General features: G+C 33.4%; 1 long non-coding RNA gene across 2 annotated transcripts; it reads right to left on the reverse strand.

The window, feature by feature from the left end:
* Positions 1–15950: 15950 nt before the first annotated feature.
* Positions 15951–20286, reverse strand: LOC107475757 (uncharacterized). 2 transcript variants are annotated; one of them, XR_002371099.2, is made up of 6 exons: positions 19862–20286; positions 19400–19494; positions 18144–19030; positions 16838–16911; positions 16680–16753; positions 15951–16219 (listed from the first exon to the last, which is right to left on the reverse strand). It is a non-coding gene; the product is annotated as an uncharacterized LOC107475757 (long non-coding RNA). The 2 variants fall into 2 exon arrangements; XR_008005701.1 differs by lacking the exon at positions 16680–16753 and having other exon boundaries at positions 19862–20285.
* Between the last annotated feature and the right edge of the window lie 2652 nt (positions 20287–22938).

The raw sequence follows: 22938 nt of genomic DNA on the forward strand, positions 1-22938 counted from the left end.
CCCTATCCACAGCTGAAGCTGAATATATTTCTGCATCTGCATATTGTTCACAATTAATTTGGCTAAAAACACAGTTGGAAGATTACAAATTAAAGATCAATAGTATACCCTTATTTTGTGATAACATGAGTGCTATAAATATTTCAAAAAATCCTGTTTTGCACTCAAAAACTAAGCACATTGAGATCAAATATCATTTTATTAGAGAACATGTGCAAAATGGTACTATTGATATTCAATTTGTAAAATCTGAAGACCAACTTGCTGACATTTTTACAAAACCCCTCTGTGAAGACATATTCTGTTCACTAAGAAAAAGCTTGGGAATGTTTGATTTAAGTTTTGTCGAAGAATTCGTGAAATTTTGATTCTGTTAAGTTTTGTCTCGTAGGAATGGACGAGATAAAAATAAAAGCGTGTTGGAAGGGCTGTGATCAATGGGGAGACAGCGCCAAAAATCAATTCTCATGGGCCCCACTAAATTTCTTTGACCCCACTCTGACCATTATGTTAGTTCCTCATTTTTGAAAAACCAAAATCTTCTTGTTGTCTCATCAAATCTTGTTGAAAGAAGCATGATGTTAAATCAAATCTTTTCTTTTAACTAATCCCTTGATTCAAGGAAACTACTTTTTCAGTTTATTTCAAATAAAAGGGAAGCTCCTTGGGTATTAACCGCCACTTAATAGTCATTTAATTCCCTCTAAGTCTCTCTCCAATCCACATTTAATGCTCCCCTATCTTCCCTCTTCCCTTACTCCATTCGGTTCCTACTCAACCCCCTCATATTCCATTCTCCATTTTCACTACCATGAAAAAGAAAACTGCTCCTAGAAAAAGCGAACGGATTCTCCTTTCTCAAAAACCGTCCACACCCCAATCTCATACACATATACACATTCATTCTACAACATCATCTTCTCCCTCACCTCCCTCCAAACACACAGACACCATGAGAAGGAAAAGTCATAGCCAAGAAAACCTCTTCAAGGAAAAAGAAAGGAAAGGATCTTGTGGAAGAAGAAGAATCACAAACATCTTCCATTCCATCACCACCGCACTCATCACCCAAGAAGGCCACTCCCGAAAAGAGTACTTAGAAGACAAAAGGATTTGTACTGCACAACACAACCGAACCCGCAAACTTGGAATCCTTGGACTTCAAGAACAAGTTCAGCAAAACACACTCCCACTATGACCCTGTCAGATTCAACTCCTGTACCTCATATGAATTCCACAAAGATGTTCTGGAAAGGCGTCATCTCTGTCCAACCTATCTTGTCAACCTTGACACTCTCACCAACAAAGGAATAAATATATCTCCTTTGTTTGAACTGCTTCAATGGATTCCATTACTCCACATCCAAAAACCAGTTTACCCTGGTTTAGTCCGAGAATTCTATGCCAACATGAGACTCATTGATGGCACCATCCACTCATATATAAAAAGGGTTCATATCACTCTTGATACTGGAGCCATTGGGATGGCCTTGGGCTACAAAGAGGAAGGGCCGAAAGCATACATAGCCAAAAAATGGGATTCTCAAGTCGGCATTACCTATAAAGTTGTTCTTCAACACATTTGTGAGAATGTCTCTGGTTTGGATGGCACTACTCCTACCCATAAAGCACTCGGTCCCATCAACTCTCTACTACATAGGATTATCACCCACATCTTAACTCCTCAAAGCGGCTCTCACAATAGAGTAACATACTCTGACTCTCTCATCCTTTTTGCACTTATTACATCTACTCCTATCTCTTTTGGTTATCTTATGATCCGCCACATGTGAGACTCGGTAAAGAGCACCAAAAAGGCAAATCTGCCCTATGGTATGTTCTTAACCAGTATCTTCGAATTCTTTAAAGTTGACTTTTTGAATGAGGCAGTAGAAAACAAAGTGTCGATGGTCAAAGGTGGTAGAGCTGTTAAAGGAACCAAGAGCAAAAAATCCATGGCTTCGAAGAGTGACTATGAGAGCAGAGTCATCCAAAACAACCGAGTCCATCAAAGAAATTCTCACAGAATTTTCAACTATGTCAGAACTCATGGTCCAATCTAATAAGACGGCACGCAAACTAGCATATGAAAATGAAAGAGCTTGGATGAGATGCAAGAATAGGGTCAGTTTGACGTTAGAAAATCTGGAGGAGGAACTGGGAGATGCAAGTGAGGACGGGGCTGAGGAATCTTATCTTCATTTATCTGATGATTAATTCTCTATTTAGTACTTGATATTGGCATAAGTAGGCTCAATCTAATACTCTATTTTGTTGGGTTGGATACTGTTAGTACTATAACTCTGTGATACTCTGTTTTGTTTGGTAATATTTTGCATATTTTGTTTGTCAAATTCTTTCTGCAGGTGCCCCTTGATGACAAAAGGGGGAGAAAGTGTTGAAAATTGAAACTAGAAAACAGGGACAGGGGATGAAATTCTCTTTGAGAGTTCATGATCACCCTTGTTAGAATGATACACTTGATGCTTGATAATGCACACTAATAATGCTTAGTTGATTATAATTGTGATGCATTTGTTTTGAGTATATGGCTGCCTGGTTGTTAATTGGTTGTTAACATGTATTCTTGTGATAGTTTTATCTTGATGAATAGGCTTGCTACTAATGGAATAAAAATATTCTGATTCATCTTGGTAAATATGCTTGCTGAATACTTTATTTTTGGCAGTTCTTTTAAGCATTAAGTATGAAAATAAATGTGAAAAATTACTGTGATCATGCTGTGATTAAAAATATTTTCTTATCATAAGTATGTTGCTCTGATTTGATTGGAAAATATTTTGAAACAACAATTTATTTTCAAAGATACTTTTTGGTCGATTATGTTGTATTTGAGCAGAAAATTAAATTATTGATAACAAATGAGTTTTGATTATCATTCAATTCTGCTCATAAATCAAGCCATTCAACATTACAAAATTTTATATGTTGAATAACATTGTTGCTTTAGGCTTGATTAAAATTGTTACAGGTTAGAGCTTTCCTTGGTAAAAATGGCATATATTAAGGGGGAGTCATGTGACAATTTAAAAGGGGGAGAAATTCTAAAATTCAAAGGGAGTATTCTTTACTCAATCTTAAATTTCTTTCCATTTCAATTTTAATAATGTTTGTCATCAAGGGGGAGATTGATGAGTTTGGAAAACTCTAAATTAATATTTGTGATGACTAAACATTATTAATATAATTAATTGCAAAATTAATTTTGGATTAAATATTGATTAAAATAATTTTGCAATGCAGGATTATTTTGGGCCGAAAATAAAATTCTAGTGCAAGCCCAATTGTATCAAAAATATTCAGCCTTGAGATATTGTGATTATGGTGGCTGAATACATGGTTATGATATTTGGGCCAGAAATTTTACTTAAGCCCAATTGGTTAAATCCATCAGTTTTGATGCAAGAATATATGATGAGTATGACTGAATTTACTTGGGCCAAATTGATCCATTATTACTACAAGCCCAAGTTAATCATATTTTGCTATACACTCCAATGCATGATCCGAAAATAATTCATCAGGAAAGCAAATGTTATCATTTGCCTTATGCCTTCCAACGGATCTCAACTTTTGCCATATGATGGATTTCAAATTCACTCAATTTTTATTAATTGCATGGGAACTATGAGAGAGAAACTGTCATTGATTAGATGGCTTGTCTTGATGAGGCATGCTACCTAAAAGCTAAGGAAAGTAAAAGCAAATCATTTTTCTTAATTAATGTGTCAATATCCATTATTTGCTTTTCTTTTCTTCTCTCTCTCTCTCTCTCTCTCTCTCTCTCTCTCTCTCTCTCTTTCTCTTTTACCCAATAATCATGGAAGCTACACCTACCCACCGAAAAGAAGATGGAGCAAGCAACAAGACCATCTCAATGATGGCAAGAAAAAGAAAACATAAAGTATGTTGTGGCTAAGATTCTCATTCACTTGTGGTAAGATATTGTAAAAAGATCTTGGCTTCTCCATACCAAAAATGGAAGTAAAGATCTCGGCCAGCAAGGAGAACATCTTGGAGGGATGGCTTGTCTCTGATTCTGCTCAACCACCACAGGAAGTAGCTAAGGTGGCTACGTGATGGAAGAGGCACAGATTGGAGCTGATGAAGTCATCATCGTCATGAAGCATCAAGGGCCAGAAATTCATCTTGGAAAGCAAGCCAAGGATGGAACGCTCGGATTGATGAAGTCTGATGACCAAGGAAGAACTAGAGGTATTTGCATGTTGGGTTTTTCATGGTTTACCTCTTTTCTCTCTCTGGCCGAACCGGTTATGTGTGAAGGAAAAGAAGTTAAGCTTGGATTTTGGTTTCAACTGTGGAGGCTTCCCTCTTCTATAAAAAGGGTGAACAGCCACGGTTTGATTCAAGGAATTAGAAGTAAGCAGTGAGAGTGCAAGGCACAGGATTCTCATAGCTACCTAAGCTTACAGATTTTCTTCTCCTTCAATGTATTCTGTTTTGTATTTTTTTGTTTAATTTTTCCATGTCTTGAGTCTCATGGAAAAAGGCAAACAGTGAGGTTTGTATGAAAAAGCCATAGAGCGAAAAAAGGTAGAGTGCAAAATTAAAAGAAAAAGCCATAGATGTCCTTAGAGTTCCTTTGTACATCTGTGTTGTGTTTCATGATTCTGTGGGAATCCCCTTGTAAGTTGGGTTAGCACTTTACAGTCTGTAATCAAGAAGATTATAGTGAAATTCCATCATTGTTGTGATGGAGACTGGATGTAGGCTGCACTGCACTTAGCAGCTGAACCAGGATATATCTGGGTGTAATTTCCTCTCTCTTCTACTCCATTTCTGTTTCTACTGCACAGGAGCTAAAACTGAAAAAATATCTCATGCCAAGTGACGAGACAAAAATAAAAGTCTCATGGCTAGGGACGAGACAAAAATCAAAAAGTCTCCTCAAAGATCAGCAAGTATAATCAAGCAAAAAGGGGGCTAAGATTCAACCACCCTTTCTCTTAGCCACTGAAAACCATCAGTTACCAAAAGTGCACCTTTATATTTTCCGTACAGGTGCGTGCCATCAACCTGTACAAGTGGCTTGCAGTGTCTGAATGCTACAATACACGGATAGAAGCTCCAAAAAACATGGTGCAAAACTCTTACACCTTGAACCTCCTCACTCTCACGGTAAACGGGTAGCGTTTTAATTTGAACACAAGACCTTGGCATCTTCATTGTCATTGCTTTCAACCATACTGGCAGAGTTTGGTAAGAAACTTTCCAATCACCAAAAACTTTTGTGACAGCTTTCTGCTTTGCTAACCAAGCCTTGCGGTAAGTCACAGTGTAGTTGAACCTGCCTTGAACTTCTGCAATAACAGACTTCACCTTTATCGAGGGGTCTGCTTCGACTAACGGCCTAATGTCATCTGCAATTGTGTCTGAGTCCAACTTGGTATGATCTTGTGAAATTGTGCCCATGGTGCACGTGTGCTTGCCATTGTATCTTCTGATCTCCCAACAAGCTTTTTTCCGAATCAAGCTAGCTCGGATAAGCCAGTCGCACCCTGCACCATACCCCTTGCATTTCGCATAGAATGTCTGCGGCTCAAACTCATACACAGTGTAATCAACTCCTCTAGAGATGGTGTAGCTTTTGATTGCATATATCACCGACTCTCTCGAACCAAATTCCATTTCGCACTAAACTCGCCATCTTCCGCCACAACGTTGCATTCACCTACGACATGCGCACCACCATCAGTCAGACAAGGCAAATAAATTAAGCACTATAGGAAACCTGAGTTAATAATCATAACATACCCGTATTCGCATACTCAGGAAATTCCGGGGCATGCATGGCTTCGAGATCTAGAGTCCGCATAAAAGACGGAACACCAAATAGGTGTTGGCTTACAATGGCATCCGCCTCATTCTGCTGTTCAAACTCAATGTACAGCTCTATCACCGGCACGTGAAATCGGATTTGTCGATAAATATAGAACATCTGCTGCATGCTTACATCGTTAGTGATGGACATTATTTGAAACTGTATCAGCCCACCAAATACTTGCACAGGATTTCTGTACAAAATGTTGCTCACCCTTTTCGAAATGTGACTTTATATGTTCACACAAAGACCATTTTGCAACTCTACAAAACTTGTCCTGTATGGAATAACAAATGAAAGTGGACATTCACAAATAAAATCCACTCCTTCGTGTGTTTTCGGTATAATCTCACCGTTATAATACACTCGTATATTTGCAATATCCTCCATATTCTCACTTTTTTTACCCTTCTAATAACCAAAAAATCTCACAAGCATCAGATATATGAAAGAAAAGGGAATGAGAGTACAAGTGAAGAAGAGAAGTGAGGTGCGACTTGGAATTAGCTGTGTTAGCTATTTATATGCAAGGCTCTTTATTAAAATATTATTTTGCATACAAAACATGAACTGCGTTTTGTACATTTCAAAAAAAATTTAGGCCCAAATAAAATGCAACTTACATTTTCTCTTCTTCTAAAAAAATTTGAACAGCTCATCTGACAAACGCAGCCTGCATTTTACTTTTTTTTAAAAAAAATTAATAAAACTTTTCTAACAAACGCAACTTGCATTTTTGCTTTTCTCATACACCAAAAAAAATTCAAATGCAAAACGGAAGTTACGTTTTGTCTAATTTAAAACAAAAAAAAAAAACTAAATGCTAGAAAATGAAAAACAGAAGCTGTGTTTTTCTCCTGACACTCATAGCAGTGAACATTTTTGCTGTGCCTTTATTTCATGGTGTTACACCATGAGCTTCTCCATTTGCAAAAAAATGAGCCCAAAATATCCTTCAAAATATTTTTTAATAATTAAATTATTTTTTGTTAAAATATCCTTCAATAATTTTTTAGTTACTAAATTATAATTTTATCAAAATTTTCTTTAATAATAATTTTTTTGTATGTTTTACCGTTAATCTCATGATATCAATGCATATTATTAAACACAGTTTTATAAGTTTGGTTTAATATTTTTTATATATTTTTCTATTAGTCTCACAGAAAAGAATTTTAATTTAATGTTAAAATAATATACATTGATATCCCAATTTAATCACTAAAAAAATAATATTGAAGAGTATCTTAATAAAAAAATAATTTAGAATTATTATAAAATAATTTAAAACATATTTTGGTAAAAATACAATTTAATCACTAAAAAATATTTTTGTTAAAGAATATTTTGGTATACAAAATTTAATCACAAAAAATAAAAAAAATTAAAGGGTATTTTTATTAAAAAAATTTAATTTTTCTTAAAAAATGAATAAAGTTAATGTTAGTAACAAAAATTTTAAAATGAGTTAAAGAAGAGATTTTTTAAAAATTATAAAGGAAAAAAATATATATTTTACCAATAAAAGAGAGAAAAGTGTCATTTTAATATCTTTTAGAAAAGGAGAGTGAATTTTCTCCAAAAATAAATCAGAATTATTTACCTTATACTGTACTACTGTAGCTTCTTCCTTGTTTCTTCGTAGGTTCCTCAGTTCCTCTTCCTGAAGAAAAAAATAACACGCTTTGCTATTGAGCTGTTACTATTTGTTTTTCTGTTGAACCTTGTTGTATATTTTATAGCTTTATTTAATTTTTAATTAATTCTTTTATAATTTAAAACAAATGAGTTGCGTCCATATATATTTTGAAACGAAATTCATAAATATTTTAAACAGTTCACTAGCTATTACAAAAATAGCAAAAGAAATACTAATGTGACATTGACATATGACGTGGTATTACCAAACTAGAAAGAGTTGTTACTTTCAAAAAGAAAAAAGGAATTAAGGTTGTTTGAATTTTAATATACGATAACAACCTATATGAATTACATCGATTTAATTGAGTTCTTATTATAAATAAGGCCGTAATATAAATCATTTCATTAAATAAAAGTGGTGCTTTTCTCACAAAAATAGTTGATTATGGCTTAATTGATAGGAAATGAAGGTGGCAATTAGCATTAAGCGTTTAGCAAATTGCAATTAAGCCAATAAGATGTCTGATTCTTAACAATCAATGAATCCGTTTGTCTATTATAATTTCTATGTCTCTATAACCTGATTTAAATTAGTCCTAATAGGTATTACCAGAATAAAAACTAAATTTATTAGTTATTTAGTTGTATTATTAATATTATAAGTGACATGCATATTTTATGTTGTTTTATTTATATTAGAATAATTTTAAATATTTTTTTTACTTCAACTTTTTTCTTTGTATTCTATTTTTTTCTTTTTTATTAGAGATTTTATTTTCAAAAAGTGTTACTTAAAAGAATAATTCATTGTCATCTCATAATTATAATTATATAATTATTATACTAATAAAAATTGAAAAGATGTGAATCTAATATGGAAAATGTGATAGACAAACGAATATAAACAAAATGCTTCTCTATAATTGTCCTTTCTCTGTATAATTATTATACTCAAATGCTATGGTCTTTCTAGGTTCATTTTGGGTTCTTTCTATGTTCCTTCTTTATAATTTACTCAATTTTTAATTATATCACTATAACTTCGAAAATTGAAATTTATAATATAGTCCCCTAATAACTTCTTAGTTATTGCTTATTACAAAATATGTCAAGTGTGTTATTAGAGACTTGGCACTTATTTGAATTTCGAATAAAACAATAAAATTGCACATTATAAGTTGGATCACTTTAGTTGAAAATTTCAAATAAGACTTTGAATAAAAATAATTACCGAGTTTGACATGGCTAATATTTCCTAGTGTTTCTTCATAAAATGAAAGGTTATGAAAGTTAAAATAAAGGGACAAATTGTCAAATAGTAACAAATAGAAATCACATCTTACTATAGTATAATATGCCTAAACTACCACTGCAAATTACAATGCAAAAAAAAATAGCAATTTGTAAACTACTATAGAAATGCATGGGCCTATAAATATCAATAATGCAGAAACTAAGGTGATATGTGACAAGAGCTAGTCTTCAAAATTAACCAGGGAGAAAATGCAAGAAAGTACTATGTGAAAACTGACAAGGCTGATCTAAGGGGCATATGATTATAAGAAATCACCTGGAGGATGCGGATTGAGGGTTCACTGGTTTAGATTCTATTTTCTTGTAATTTCATACTTCTTTAAGTTTCTCCCTCAAATTAGATGCATTAGCTTTCTTTCAGCTATTTTGGTCTTTAAATTACATGTCCTAGCTTTAAATATCTCTTCTTGCTTGCTTGGTCGTTACACCCTCATATAATCACTCTTTCATCAAATGAGATTACATTTAAAAAAAAAGTATAGTCTTTTGTGCATTCTGTTATCAATTCTGCATGGAAATCATTGCAGATCATATAGGTTTCTTAGTTTGAAAGCAAACTGATCTCAAAACTTCTTTATTTTAAAATGTGGTGTTTTTACTGGGAATGTGTTGCTCTAAAATCTGCAGCTTTCGTACCTTGATCTGTTTAAAGGTCAATATTTTGGTTAAAGAAGATATAAAAGGAAGGTGCATATATAATATTATTGAAGTAGTATTCACCGGTTGTTGCAAGTCATTCCTTATTTAACATACATATTCTAATTTGCAGAAAGACCAATATATTTACAATGAGTACTTTTTTCAAAAAGCAGAATTTCCCTTATACTGTTTACTTAGGGGATGATATCAGATGCAAGAATTCCTGAATTGCCTTTCATACTATCCATCCACATTATTGTCCAGTATTCAGACAGAGATTGAGATACACAAAAGTGAATGTAGGTACATCAGTTTGTACTACAAGGTGGAATTAGAGCCATGAAGCTTTTGCTAATGTTGGAAAAGCTAATGCAGTGTTCCCCCTTGCTGCCTCAGCAAATAAATAAGTATATTTCAATAACATCTTAAATGAAATTAGGCACACTTTATTCAGAAGCAGCTCCTAATCACCAGGAACCCAAATACATACATTTATGGGAGTAAGTATATACCTTATTCTGATATTTACATGGAAAATCTGGTATGTACTAGTAATTAGTAATGCATGCACATTTTCAAATTCCCTGTTGAGTTGAACTTTAAAGGATGGAATGAAAACACCACCATAAATGTTGTATATTGCAGGCACTTGCATCGTCCCTAATATATATACAGGGGTTAATTAATAATAACTTTTGATGAAGTAACTAACTTTCTTTCATTCTTCTTCTGAGTCAACCCAACAGCTGGTAGTAGAGTTGTTCTATTTCAACTGTTACTGAAGCTCCTTCTGCTCTCTGACATCTGAACCACTCCGTTTGTGTGTGTTACAATTTCCGTGTTCTTTCTATATTTCAAAATCTTAAAGATTCTTTTCCAATACCAAAAAAGAAAACAAATACCATTAACAAATATCTTCCTAAAGACATAAGGTATCTTCTTTTTGCCACGAATATCATTAACAAATTAAAAGATACATATATTCAAACATGTTAGAAAATTAAATCAAGAGGTATGCAAGTAACAAAAGTTTAGAAAAGTCAAAGGCAAAATTCAATTTGAATTCAAAGTGGTTACAAGTTCATGGTTCATCACCAAGATTCTACAAACTTCTTGTGCAATCTATCAACTTGCATAGATTAGAATTTTCATGAAGCATGGTTAAAGAATTGAAGAAGCAAAGTTTGAGTTGAATACAATAATCGTCAATTGGCTAGATATTGCTAGAAGCTAATGTTGGAAGCTTGAAGATTTTTGAAGAACATTCAAGAGAGTAGTATAACTACAACATTCTACAACATTGAAGAATTCAAAATCAAATTGAATTGAAATTAGAAGATTATAGAAGCTACATAAATGCAAGTTGAAAGAAGATTCATGAAGCCAAGTCACAAAATGGTAGTCATTACAAAATTGATTTGTGATTCATAAATTATTATTTTAGTAGGAAGCATTGCCTATATAAAGGCACATATGCCTTGTGTATTGTATGTGTGTTCATAATGAAATGGGTATGTTTGTGTAAATTCTCTCCCTTGTTTTATGAGTGTTAGTGAGTTTGAGAGATAAAAAATATGATAGCGTCGTTTATATGAGTGAGTGATCCTAGGGCCAATATAGTGTGGGTATTATACTTACATTTGGTATCAGAGCTGGTTAATCCAGCGCCTGGTGTGTGAGAGTTTGCAAGGTGTGGGAGAGTTCTCACATAGTTGTTGATTCATAGAGTTGGTATGGCAAACACTTTCAATATTGTGTGGTCCGGTCCCAAATTAGATGGGAAACTCGATTATAGTTATTGGGAGACTTTGATGTCTACCCATTTGAAGGCCCAGAACCTGTGGAATTTCATTGAACCGGGTTTGCAAGAAGGAGCAGATGCTGCCCAACAGAGGAGAGATCAATTGGCGCTATCTCAAATTCATCAAGGAGTAAATTATACGGTATTTGGCAAAATAGCAAATGCCAAAAGTGCAAAGGAAGCATGGAACACGTTGAAGCTGTCATACAAAGGCGTAGATAAAGCTCAAAAAGCAAAGCTACAGTCTTTGAGAAGAGAATATGAAAGGTACGAGATGTCGAGCTCAGAAACTGTTGAGCAATATTTTACTCGTGTTACAGATCTTGTCAATAAGATGAGAGTCTATGGAGAAGATATGCCCGATAGCAAAGTGGTGGAGAAAATTCTTCGCACCATGCCGATGAAGTATGACCATGTGGTGACTACGATACTAAAGTCACACGATATGGACACCATGACGATTGCAGAGTTGCAAGGAACCATGGAAAGCCACATCAGTAGAATACTGAAGAAATCAGAAAAATCAATCGAGGAAGCCTTGAAAAGTCGAGTGAATTTCAACAACGTTGCAGAATCAAACCGTACACAAGAAGGACGAGGTCGTGGTTTTAATTTTCACAGTAGAGGCAGAGGAAGTTTCAAAGGTAGAGGTCGTGGCAATTACAACCAAGGAAGTTACAATAATTTTACACCACCTAATCAAGGAAGAGGTGGAACGAATTTCAGGCCTGTCAACCGAGGAAGAGGTCGAGGAAATTTTCATCAAGAAAGAACCAATTTCAACTGCTTTCATTGTGAAAAGTATGGACACAAAGCAGCAAATTGCAGATTCAAAATGGTGAATAACAATCAAGCACACGTTGCAGAAAATCAGTATCAAAATACTGATGATAATCCGGGTACTCAGACTTTATTTTTTACAAGTAATTCATGTGCTGAAGATGAAAATATATGGTACTTGGATAATGCTTGCAGTAATCATATGTCTGGTAGAAATGAGTTATTTTCTTCATTAGATGATTCAGTTAAACTATTATTGAAGTTTGGTAATAGTACAAAGATTCCTATTGAAGGAAAAGGGCACATACCAATCAGATTGAAAGATGGTTCTCTGAATTATATTTCTGATGTTTTCTATGCTCCTGAACTTGATTAAAATTTACTGAGTATGGGGCAATTATCTGAGAAAGGATATAAGATGATAACTTATCGTGGATATTGCACTGTATTTGACAACAATGGAAGGTTCATTGATAAAGCAAAGATGACTTCAAACAAAATGTTTCCGTTAAAAATTCAACATGTTAATCCCTCTTACATGAGTTCTGTGATACTTGATGATAACTGGTTGTGGCATATGCGGTTTGGCCACTTTCATTTTTCTGGCCTAAACTACCTGTCAAGAAAAGGACTTGTTTCTGGTCTACCACGGATTCATATTCCCAATTGTGTTTGTGAGATTTGTCAACTGGGAAAGAAGCACAGAGATCCATTCCCTACAGGAAAGTCATGGAGAGCTAGAAGATTACTTGAAATTGTGCATTCAGATCTCTGTTCTGTAGAAGTTCCAAGTAATGGTGGTAGCAGGTACTTTATCACTTTTATTGATGATTTTAGTAGATATACATGGGTATACTTTCTGAAGCAAAAATCAGAAGCATGTGATGTTTTTAAGACATTCAAGGCGTTTGTCGAAAAACAAAGTGGTTGTAAAATCAAAATTCTCAGAACAGACAAAGGAACAGAATATCTTGCATGTTCAGAATACTTTAAGCAACACGGAATTCAACACCAACTAACAACTAGATACACTCCTCAACAAAATGGAGTTGCTGAAAGAAAAAATAGAACCATCATGGATATGGTCAGATGCATGCTCAAGTCAAAACAAATGCCTAAAGAGTTTTGGGCAGAAGCAGTCGCAACAGCAGTTCATATTTTAAACAAGTGTCCAACAAAAAATGTTCGTGATAAAACTCCAGAGGAAGCTTGGAGTGGAAAGCGGCCTTCCATCCATCATTTCAGAGTCTTTGGGTGTATTGCTTATGCCCACGTACCAGATCAATTAAGGAAGAAGTTAGATGACAAAGGCGAGAAGTGTATCTTTATTGGCTATAGCACAGACTCAAAAGCATACAAGTTGTACAATCCAGAAACAAAGAAAGTGATCATCAGCAGAGACGTGACGTTTGACGAGAAAGCCATGTGGGACTGGAACACAAAGACAGAAAAACAGTCGATTGTAATTTCAAATACATGTGATGATGAAGAAGAAAGACAACCAGACACAACCGAACAACCAGAATCATCTAGAAGACCTCAAAGAGAGAGGAGACTACCTGCTAGATTAGCAGATTATGAAGTTGGCAATGACAATGATCCGTCCGATGAAGAAATCATAAATTTTGCTCTATTTTCAGATTGTGAGCCGTTGAACTTTGAAGAAGCCTTTAAAGACAACAATTGGAAGAAAGCAATGGATGAAGAAATTCATGCCATTGAGAAGAATGACACATGGGAGTTGACAGATTTACCAACAGATAAGAAGCCGATTGGAGTAAAGTGGGTTTACAAGACTAAGTACAAACCCAATGGTGAAGTTGATCGTTTCAAAGCAAGATTAGTTGCAAAGGGATACAAACAAAAACCAGGTATCGATTACTTTGAAGTATTTGCTCCTGTTGCTAGATTAGACACTATTCGTATGATTATTTTATTCTCGGCTCAAAATAAGTGGAAGATACATCAAATGGATGTTAAGTCTGCATTTCTAAATAGCACTTTAGAAGAAGAAGTGTATGTTGAGCAACCTGCAGGATATGAAGTTCTTGGAAAAGAAGATAAAGTCTATAAATTGAAGAAAGATTTGTACGGGTTAAAGCAAGCACCAAGAGCATGGTACAAGAAGATTGATTCTTATTTCATTGAGAATGGTTTTAGAAGATGTCCGTTTGAGCATACTCTTTATATCAAGTTCGTTGAACCTAGAGATATCTTGATCGTGTGTCTTTATGTTGATAATTTGATCTTTACTGGGAACAATTTGAAGATAATTACAGAATTCAGGGAGGCTATGATAATGCACTTTGAAATGACGGATATGGGCTTGATGTCTTACTTTCTTGGCATTGAAGTGGTTCAAAGAGATGATGGAATTTTCATTTCTCAGAAGAAATATGCAAATGATATTTTGAAGAAATTTCAGATGGAGCATTCAAAGCCAGTTTCTACTCCAGTCGAAGAGAAGTTCAAGTTGCTGAGAGAAGATAAAGGAAGAACAGTGAATCCTACATATTACAAAAACTTGATTAGAAGTCTAAGGTACTTAACTGCGACTAGACCAGATATTGTGTTTGGAGTTGGTTTGCTTAGCAGATTTATGGAGGAGCCTTGTACCAACCATTTACAAGCGGCAAAAAGAATTCTTCGATATATCAAAGGTACTTTAAATGATGGAATTTATTATGAGAACACTAATGAAGTAAACCTTGTTGGCTACACTGATAGTGATTGGGCCGGAGATATAGAAACAAGAAAAAGTACTTCAGGGTTTGTATTTCATCTTGGTTCTGGTGCAATTTCATGGTCGTCAAAGAAACAACCAGTAGTAGCACTATCTACAGCAGAAGCAGAATATATAGTAGCAGCAAGTTGTGCAACACAAGCAGTTTGGCTAAGAAGAATTCTTGAGGAATTGAACGAGAAACAAAGTACTCCAACAACAATATTTTGCGATAACAAGTCAGCTATTGCACTTTGCAAAAATCCAGTATTCCATGGAAGATCGAAACATATTGATATTCGGGTTCATAAAATCAGAGAGTTAGTGAATGAGAAAGAAGTTTTAATTGAGTACTGTCTCACTGAAGACCAAGTTGCTGATATCTTTACAAAACCACTGAAGACAGAGTTATTTTACAAGTTGAAAAGGATGCTTGGAATGATTAATTCTACAAGCTTGATTTAAGGGAGGCAATGTTAGAAAATTAAATCAAGAGGTATGCAAGTAACAAAAGTTTAGAAAAGTCAAAGACAAAATTCAATTTGAATTCAAAGTGGTTACAAGTTCATGGTTCATCACCAAGATTCTACAAACTTCTTGTGCAATCTATCAACTTGCATAGATTAGAATTTTCATGAAGCATGGTTAAAGAATTGAAGAAGCAAAGTTTGAGTTGAATACAATAATCGTCAATTGGCTAGATATTGCTAGAAGCTAATGTTGGAAGCTTGAAGATTTTTGAAGAACATTCGAGAGAGTAGTATAACTACAACATTCTACAACATTGAAGAATTCAAAATCAAATTGAATTGAAATTAGAAGATTATAGAAGCTACATAAATGCAAGTTGAAAGAAGATTCATGAAGTCAAGTCATAAAATGGTAGTCATTACAAAATTGATTTGTGATTCATAAATTATTATTTTAGTAGGAAGCATTGCCTATATAAAGGCACATATGCCTTGTGTATTGTATGTGTGTTCATAATGAAATGGGTATGTTTGTGTAAATTCTCTCCCTTGTTTTATGAGTGTTAGTGAGTTTGAGAGATAAAAAATATGATAGCATCGTTTATATGAGTGAGTGATCCTAGGGCCAATATAGTGTGGGTATTATACTTACAAAACAGGATAATCCCAAGAAGTGGAAAATGCACAAAGCTCTGTGAAGAAAGTTTTACCAAATAACCATATGGATAATACAAGATATCAAAATGAGAGGTTCTACACTGTTATTTTTAGTACTGTCAATGCTATATATGCAAGAACACAATTTATAAAAATTAGACATGCACCCATTACAAAAGTAGTGCTTATCACAAACTCTACTAATTGAACGGAATCCCATCAGTATTAATTCCAGCCTCATCAATGTTTGGCAGTGTGTCAATAGTCTCCAAGACTGTGAGACTATTTAATTCATATATGTATATGCCTTGTCTTGTAAAATGAGAACGAGTCTGCAATGAAAAGAAACAGAAGAGAGATGGGATTATTCTTAACAATGATAGTGAATATTGAGAAAATGGCATGATGGTGTAATCAAATATTCATAAAATAGATCGGAGTCCAAGCAACTTCACTAGTACCCAACTTCGTTGAAAACCACCGCCAACCATCTTTGATGAGCACTCGATACCCAAGAATTGTCCAATAACATTTTAGCAACAGTAAATCATGAGTGCACACAAAACAAAACATAACAAAATAGGAAAAAAGTTGAAAAAGTTGAGATTTTTAGCTTTCTCTATTGGAGTTAGAAAGTTTAATTCCCAAAGAGCAACAGAAGTGATTGAATTAAACAAACAGAGGCGTCTTGGGAACAAAGATAGTTGTATCACTCAGAACAATGAAGACAATCAGATCATAGAGAAAGCCCAATCAAAACTCACACACAACACAACGAAGAAAAACAACTACCTTATCACCAACACCAACAATAGCAAGAAGACTTGAGCTGAACAATATCTCAACAATAATAAAACCTCCAACACCTACGAGATGGAAAAGTTCATAAATATTTAAGAAGATAGCAGGGCATGTGAAAAATTGAAATATTCATGGAGTTTGAGCTAGACATGTTTGGTGACAAAGCCTTCCTGTATTGGTATTAAATATTCTGAATCCATCTCTGGTGCCAATGGTGAGGCAACTGTAGCAAAGAATAATAAAATTAGTGAGAGGGAGGGTTTAATTGAGAATGAAAGAACACGAAAGACAGAGTAAATATTTTTATTACTCAAGTCAACCAATATCCTTTTCCTTTTGATGTTTACAAGTTTTCCTTTATTTTATTCATTTTATCTAAAATAGTTATTTAGAACCCATGGTCAGACTTTCAGTTCCAGAAGGCATTTGTTTGGCAGTATTGGTAATATTAGACTAACAATTGGTTTCCACCAATTTTTTATGCTAGTATCTCAAAACAAGTTAGCCTACTACAATCCAATAAATTCCAACCAGAACAGGTTTTTCTTTCAACAAGGAGGCTTTTTATTTCAATAAGGAGCGCAAAATTCTTTGAAACATAGTCACCGACTCAGCGGTAGCTGAGATGAAAGGGGAACATATGCCTTAGAAAACAACCAAAATTCATGACATGTATGTTAGTCATATTGATTGCAGTCTACTCAGTTAGCAAAGGCAGCAAATGAAACAAGCAGTATTTCAACCCAACAAGTAGAAATCACAAATTAAACAGAAATTACCAAGATCCAGATTTTCTTTTAGATAGTTTATAGATAACTCAACCTAAATTTGGAGAGTAAGACATTACATCATTCAACTCCAGGGACACACAAGTATAATTACTACCCAAAATTTTAATTATTCATATAATTACTACCCAAAATTTTAATTATTCAACTTTCGCATTAATAGGGATTAAAATAAGCTATAAACAGAAACTTCCTATATCTGTTTAAACAACTTCACTAACAAACATTTTTGCAATCCTGATACTACAAGTCTACAATCATCGTTGGCATGGAAATTTGCTGCGTCCCAGTGATGCTTGCTAATAACAGTTTGAATATCATCGAGAGAAGAAAGACGAGGCAAGTTGTAAACAATCTCATCTTTCTTTAATATAAACCACAGCGCAAATTACAATGCAAAAATAGCAATTTTGTAAATTACTATCCAAATGCATAGGCCATAAGTATCAATAATGCAGAACCAAGGTGATATGTAACAAAAACCAATCTTGAAGATTAACCAAGGAGAAAATGCAAATAAGGTTTCAAGTGTCTGAGTATTGAAAAAAAATCTAACTAATACAACCAGCACAGAACAATTTAAATTATTGGATAGCACAATGGTTTAAACATCATATTTTTAGCAAATCAATTTGGGAGATGGCACATAGTAGTTGAGGAACCATACTCTTTTCATGTTAGATTTCTGAAATCCAGCCCTGTGGAATTATTCATATCCTTGCATCTGTTACTCAATGAATTGTGACAATATAGCCCTCAAAGTAAAAGCAAATTATAATATCTTATTCTGCGGTGCCCATTTTACTATTCTACCCTTCTCTCTCGCCGCACTTTTCACTTCTTCCGGAATTGACTTGATCATTTCTGGTCTTATCACCCATAGAAACCTCTGTTCGCTGTTTGCTAAGTCGTACGCTACTTCGATTAGTTCCTTCTCTTCCCAACTTGCTATGCTTCCTAAACTAGCGTACAGAACTGAAAGCGGCTCTTGTTCGTTCAGTTGTGTACGTCAGTTTAGGAAGCATAGCGAGCTGGGAATAGAAGGAACTAATCGAAGTGGCCTACGGCTTAGCAAACAACGAACAGAGGTTTCTATGGGTGATAAGACCAGAAACTATCAAGTCAATTCTGGAAGAAGTGGAAAGTGCAGCAAGAGAGAAGGGTAGAATCGTAAAATGGGCACCGCAGAGGGAAGTTTTGGCGCAAGGGAAGCTTTTCATATCCCTTGTCAGGATAGCTTTTGTGGAAGGCTTTTAAGCAAAAATGCTCAAGGGAACTCTTAAAGCTCAATCCCTGGAAGATTAAAGCTCCAACAAAAGTCCTCCTTTTCCTATGGCGTGCTCAGCATGAAAGACTTCCGACTATGGATCTGCAACACAGTAATAGTTGATGATTCAGAATAAATTAAAACAAGTTTTTGATCTTTTTTTTCGAAACTGGCATCATTATTCAGCTTCATTCACTGTATTCCCTTTTAGATTGTGTGGTGCTCCACTGCTCCTTACTTGTTAGCTGAAAGACATTGACCTCAAGTCGTCCCAAGTCCCAACATCTCTGTCAATGGAAAAATTGTACGAATTGGGTTACTTTGTCCTTGATTCTAATTTATTTGATGGATGCAACATTTTTTAATCTTGTTGGAAGTTTCATTTTGATGTGTTTTGTTATGACTTATGGGACCGGATTCAAAAGTACTACTAGTTAAAGAAAGGATAATTCCATAGAAAATAAAAAATAACTTTTTTATATCTAATAAATACATAAAAATTATATAAAAAATGGTATGAATATAATTTTTCTATATATTTAAAGTCAACTAATTTGATACAAGAGTTATTATTAACTCTTAAATATAAAATTAAATAATAAATAGTAAAAGAGGCTAAATAACAAAAGCATATTTTCATGGATAAAAATTTTTACCGGTATTTGGATGTATAATGAAATCCACCAAAGTTTGCTGCCTTCTTTAAAGCAGATCTCCAATTCTTGATGATTTCCTCTTCATATGAGTGTAGCTATATATTTAAAAATAATAAAAAAAACAGAGATAAGAAACAGAGGGAACGACCTATGAACAAGATGCTAGGAGTCATATTATCAAAATTTATTATTTTTATTTATTAATTCAATTTTTTTAATATAACAATTTAATAATATATTTTTAACATACAATTTTAAACATTAATTAATAATTTAGTGATAGTAAAAAATAATCAATTTAAAACAAAATCTAAGATTATATATGTATAGATTAGATTTGGAAAATGGAGCAGTAGGACTTACAGATCTAATCAATGATATTATTCGCTCCAAAAACAAATTAAAGATGATGATAAATTGATGCATGAAGAACAAATTCAAAAGAGGGAATGAATGACTCACGCAAATGGAGAAGGCCCAACGAAAAGTGCGATTCTTCTTGACGTAGAATTGTTCTCAGGATCAAGCAAAGCAGACTCAGGAGGAGAATCTTCTTCTTCCTCAACAACTTGAAGCAAACTATCCCCAGCTGTGGTCATTTTTTTTTGTTGGTAGCTCCAAGGTACGAACTTTTCCTTCTTCTCAGAGTGTTTGAGCCTTTGAAGGTGCAAAGATTTGATCTTTTGCAAATGGGTGTGATGGGTTTCGGTCCAAATGATTGGAGGAGAGGGAATCCGGCAGAAGCAAAACGAGGGTAATATGAAGAAGAGGAAGTGGGAAAAGAGAAAGAAGAAGAATAAGTGGTGTTTGTGTCAGGTGAAAAAAAAAAAGGAGAAGAGAGAGAGAGGAATTTATAGAGAGAGAAGTGGAAGTAGTGCTCATGAATCATGATGATGGCAAATATGTGGAGGAGTATATATAATCATAAAGTTACAGCCTTTGAAAGCTAAGTAAGAAGGACCAAATTGATGCAATCTTTCAATTCCATCATTATGGGGAGTTAAAATGCACATATACAAAGATTTTTTTGGGAGAATACCCATGATGACACGTGTCTATTTGCTTTGGTAGAGGGAGCAGCTTAAAGAGTTTTGGTAGAGATACCATTTCACACTTCAATTCCATCATTATTATTTATAGCCCTTTAATTTCTTATTTTGTCTCTCTTTCAAATAAGTGTAAATTAAAAGAGTCCATACATACTAGAGCTCTTAACAAGGAAAAATGATATACTAACCAGCGAAATTTTCAAATAGTTTTTTTTTTTTCAAAACAAATAGCGAAACAATGCATTTTTTTCTTGCTAAAAAATCACACCTAACCACAAATAGCTTAGCAATTCTTGCATTTATATTTTTATTTTGTTTACTAATATACCGCTGTATAAAATCTATTATCCCTTTCAGTCTAATAACTTATTTATCATTGAAATATTAATAAATAATGATGGAGTTTTAGATTAACTTCAAATTTAAACTGATAAAGATCACAATTCACTGTCACTCCAGTAGTCCAGTTCATAAAAGCACCATACCAAAATATCTGTAAAGCAACGTTTATGCAATTTTATAGCTATATTTTTATTTTATAAACAATCATTTTTTTATGTAAATTTAAAAATTCATATAAAAATGTACTTGTATAAGAATAATAATTAAAAAGTAGTGTACTCTAGATGTATGGAAGAAGATGGATTTTAATATCCATAAGAACAAGGATTGAAGCTTTGGTTCGCACATGAAGATAACAATGCAGAGTTTGGGTGAATGGTTTGAATTGTCGAATATTACTAATCCAATTAGAATTAGATTATGAATACCAAAAAAACTCCACTTGGATCCAAATGTTAATTTTGGTCCACCTTCTTTCATAGTTACAGTGAGTTCTATAATGTCTTTGTTATGTTATGGTGTCTAAATTGTCTAACTTTTTTTTAAAATAAAAAATAAAATATTTAAAGTAAAAAATAAATCATATAAAATTTATTAAATATTATTTATTTATCTCTTTTAGTAATTTAGGTACAAAGTGATAGGCACCATAACATTCACCCATAGTTATATTATGAGAACCAAACAGCCCATCTGCTCCAAGCCATTCAAAGCCGACTTGAATGTAGCCGATGAAAACAATAGGATAATATAAAAAAAAAATCTAAGTTGATGTCTATTTTAGTAATTTTTTATCTAAAAGTGATTTTGAATGGTATAAACCAAACAACATTTATTTTACTATAATTCATTTTGATATAAAAATTACCAAACATAAATCACTTTAATACAAATCTACTTTTGACCAAAATCAAGTTTACAAAATCAATTTTATGCAAACTTCCATTTGCAAACTGTAATCCAAACACACACTTAGTCACATAGCCGCTGCTTTCTCCGTCCTACTATTATCGTTATTCTACTTATTTTTCTGGGATATTTCTGGAATTGCGCGTCATAGAACAAGACAAAGTCTTGAGTTGATACCGTGCCGTACATGGTATATCGCTATTCCATTAAAGCAAATGGTACATGTGAAAGTTTTCCTATCTTATTACTTACCTACTTTGACGACATTATAATATAGGTAGGTAGGTTCTCTATTATGATAGCTAATTATGAGGTTGTGACTCTGTGCTTGAGTTATTTATTTGTACTTCTTTAAAAAAAAAAAAAAGTAAGGCAGAAGATACATAATTTGTCTTATGCTGTAGATTCTTTCTTGTTCTCTATTCGTAGTGGACTAGTGGTAGGTTCCTCTTCATATGAAGGGCTCCACTCATTCAATCAACTAAGGTGTTTTTAACCCTTTGTGTATATTTTTTTTTAATGTTGTTTTTCTCTATATTCCAAAATCTAAAGTCATAGTAGGTGAAATTGTCTATGGTGAGAAAATTCAATTCTGATCCTATAATTCTGTAAGCATTCGGTAAAAATATTCGAAATTAGTGGTCTTTTTTACATTCGAATACAAAAAATTTATAGGTAAAATTCGATTTTTGAGTTAATCCATAAAAATCAAAATCCTATTTAATCCTTATATATTATTGCTAAACTAAGAAGATAGTACAATATTTGGGAGTTAATGTATTTTTTACTTGATTACAATGACGTATGCGATAGTCTATTTATATGTTCTCAAATTAGTGGTCATCATCATAATATCTAGATTTTCTTTTTAATTAGATATTATTATAGATATTTTTAATACTAACTTAGGTGTTTTTAGAAATTCTTAATATTTGATTTATTTATTTAATTTCTAGAATTCTTTTACCATAATATTTAAATATTAAACATTTATTCTTACAAGACAAAAATCATGAAATATTTACATATTATTTTCACAATGTCTAGTATAATTAATAGAGAAAGCATATGAGTTACGACCCTACACATACCGCGTGAGATGGATGGAAAATTAACGTATTTATTTTGATATTAGAGACAGAACGAGAGAGACTAAAATATGTACCACTTTTATTTGTTTGTTTGATTGATTTGTATATCAAATATATTTTATATCACTAACTAATTTGGTGAATAAAG

This window comes from Arachis duranensis, chromosome 2, assembly GCF_000817695.3.
Source record: "Arachis duranensis cultivar V14167 chromosome 2, aradu.V14167.gnm2.J7QH, whole genome shotgun sequence".
Lineage (NCBI taxonomy): Eukaryota > Viridiplantae > Streptophyta > Magnoliopsida > Fabales > Fabaceae > Arachis > Arachis duranensis.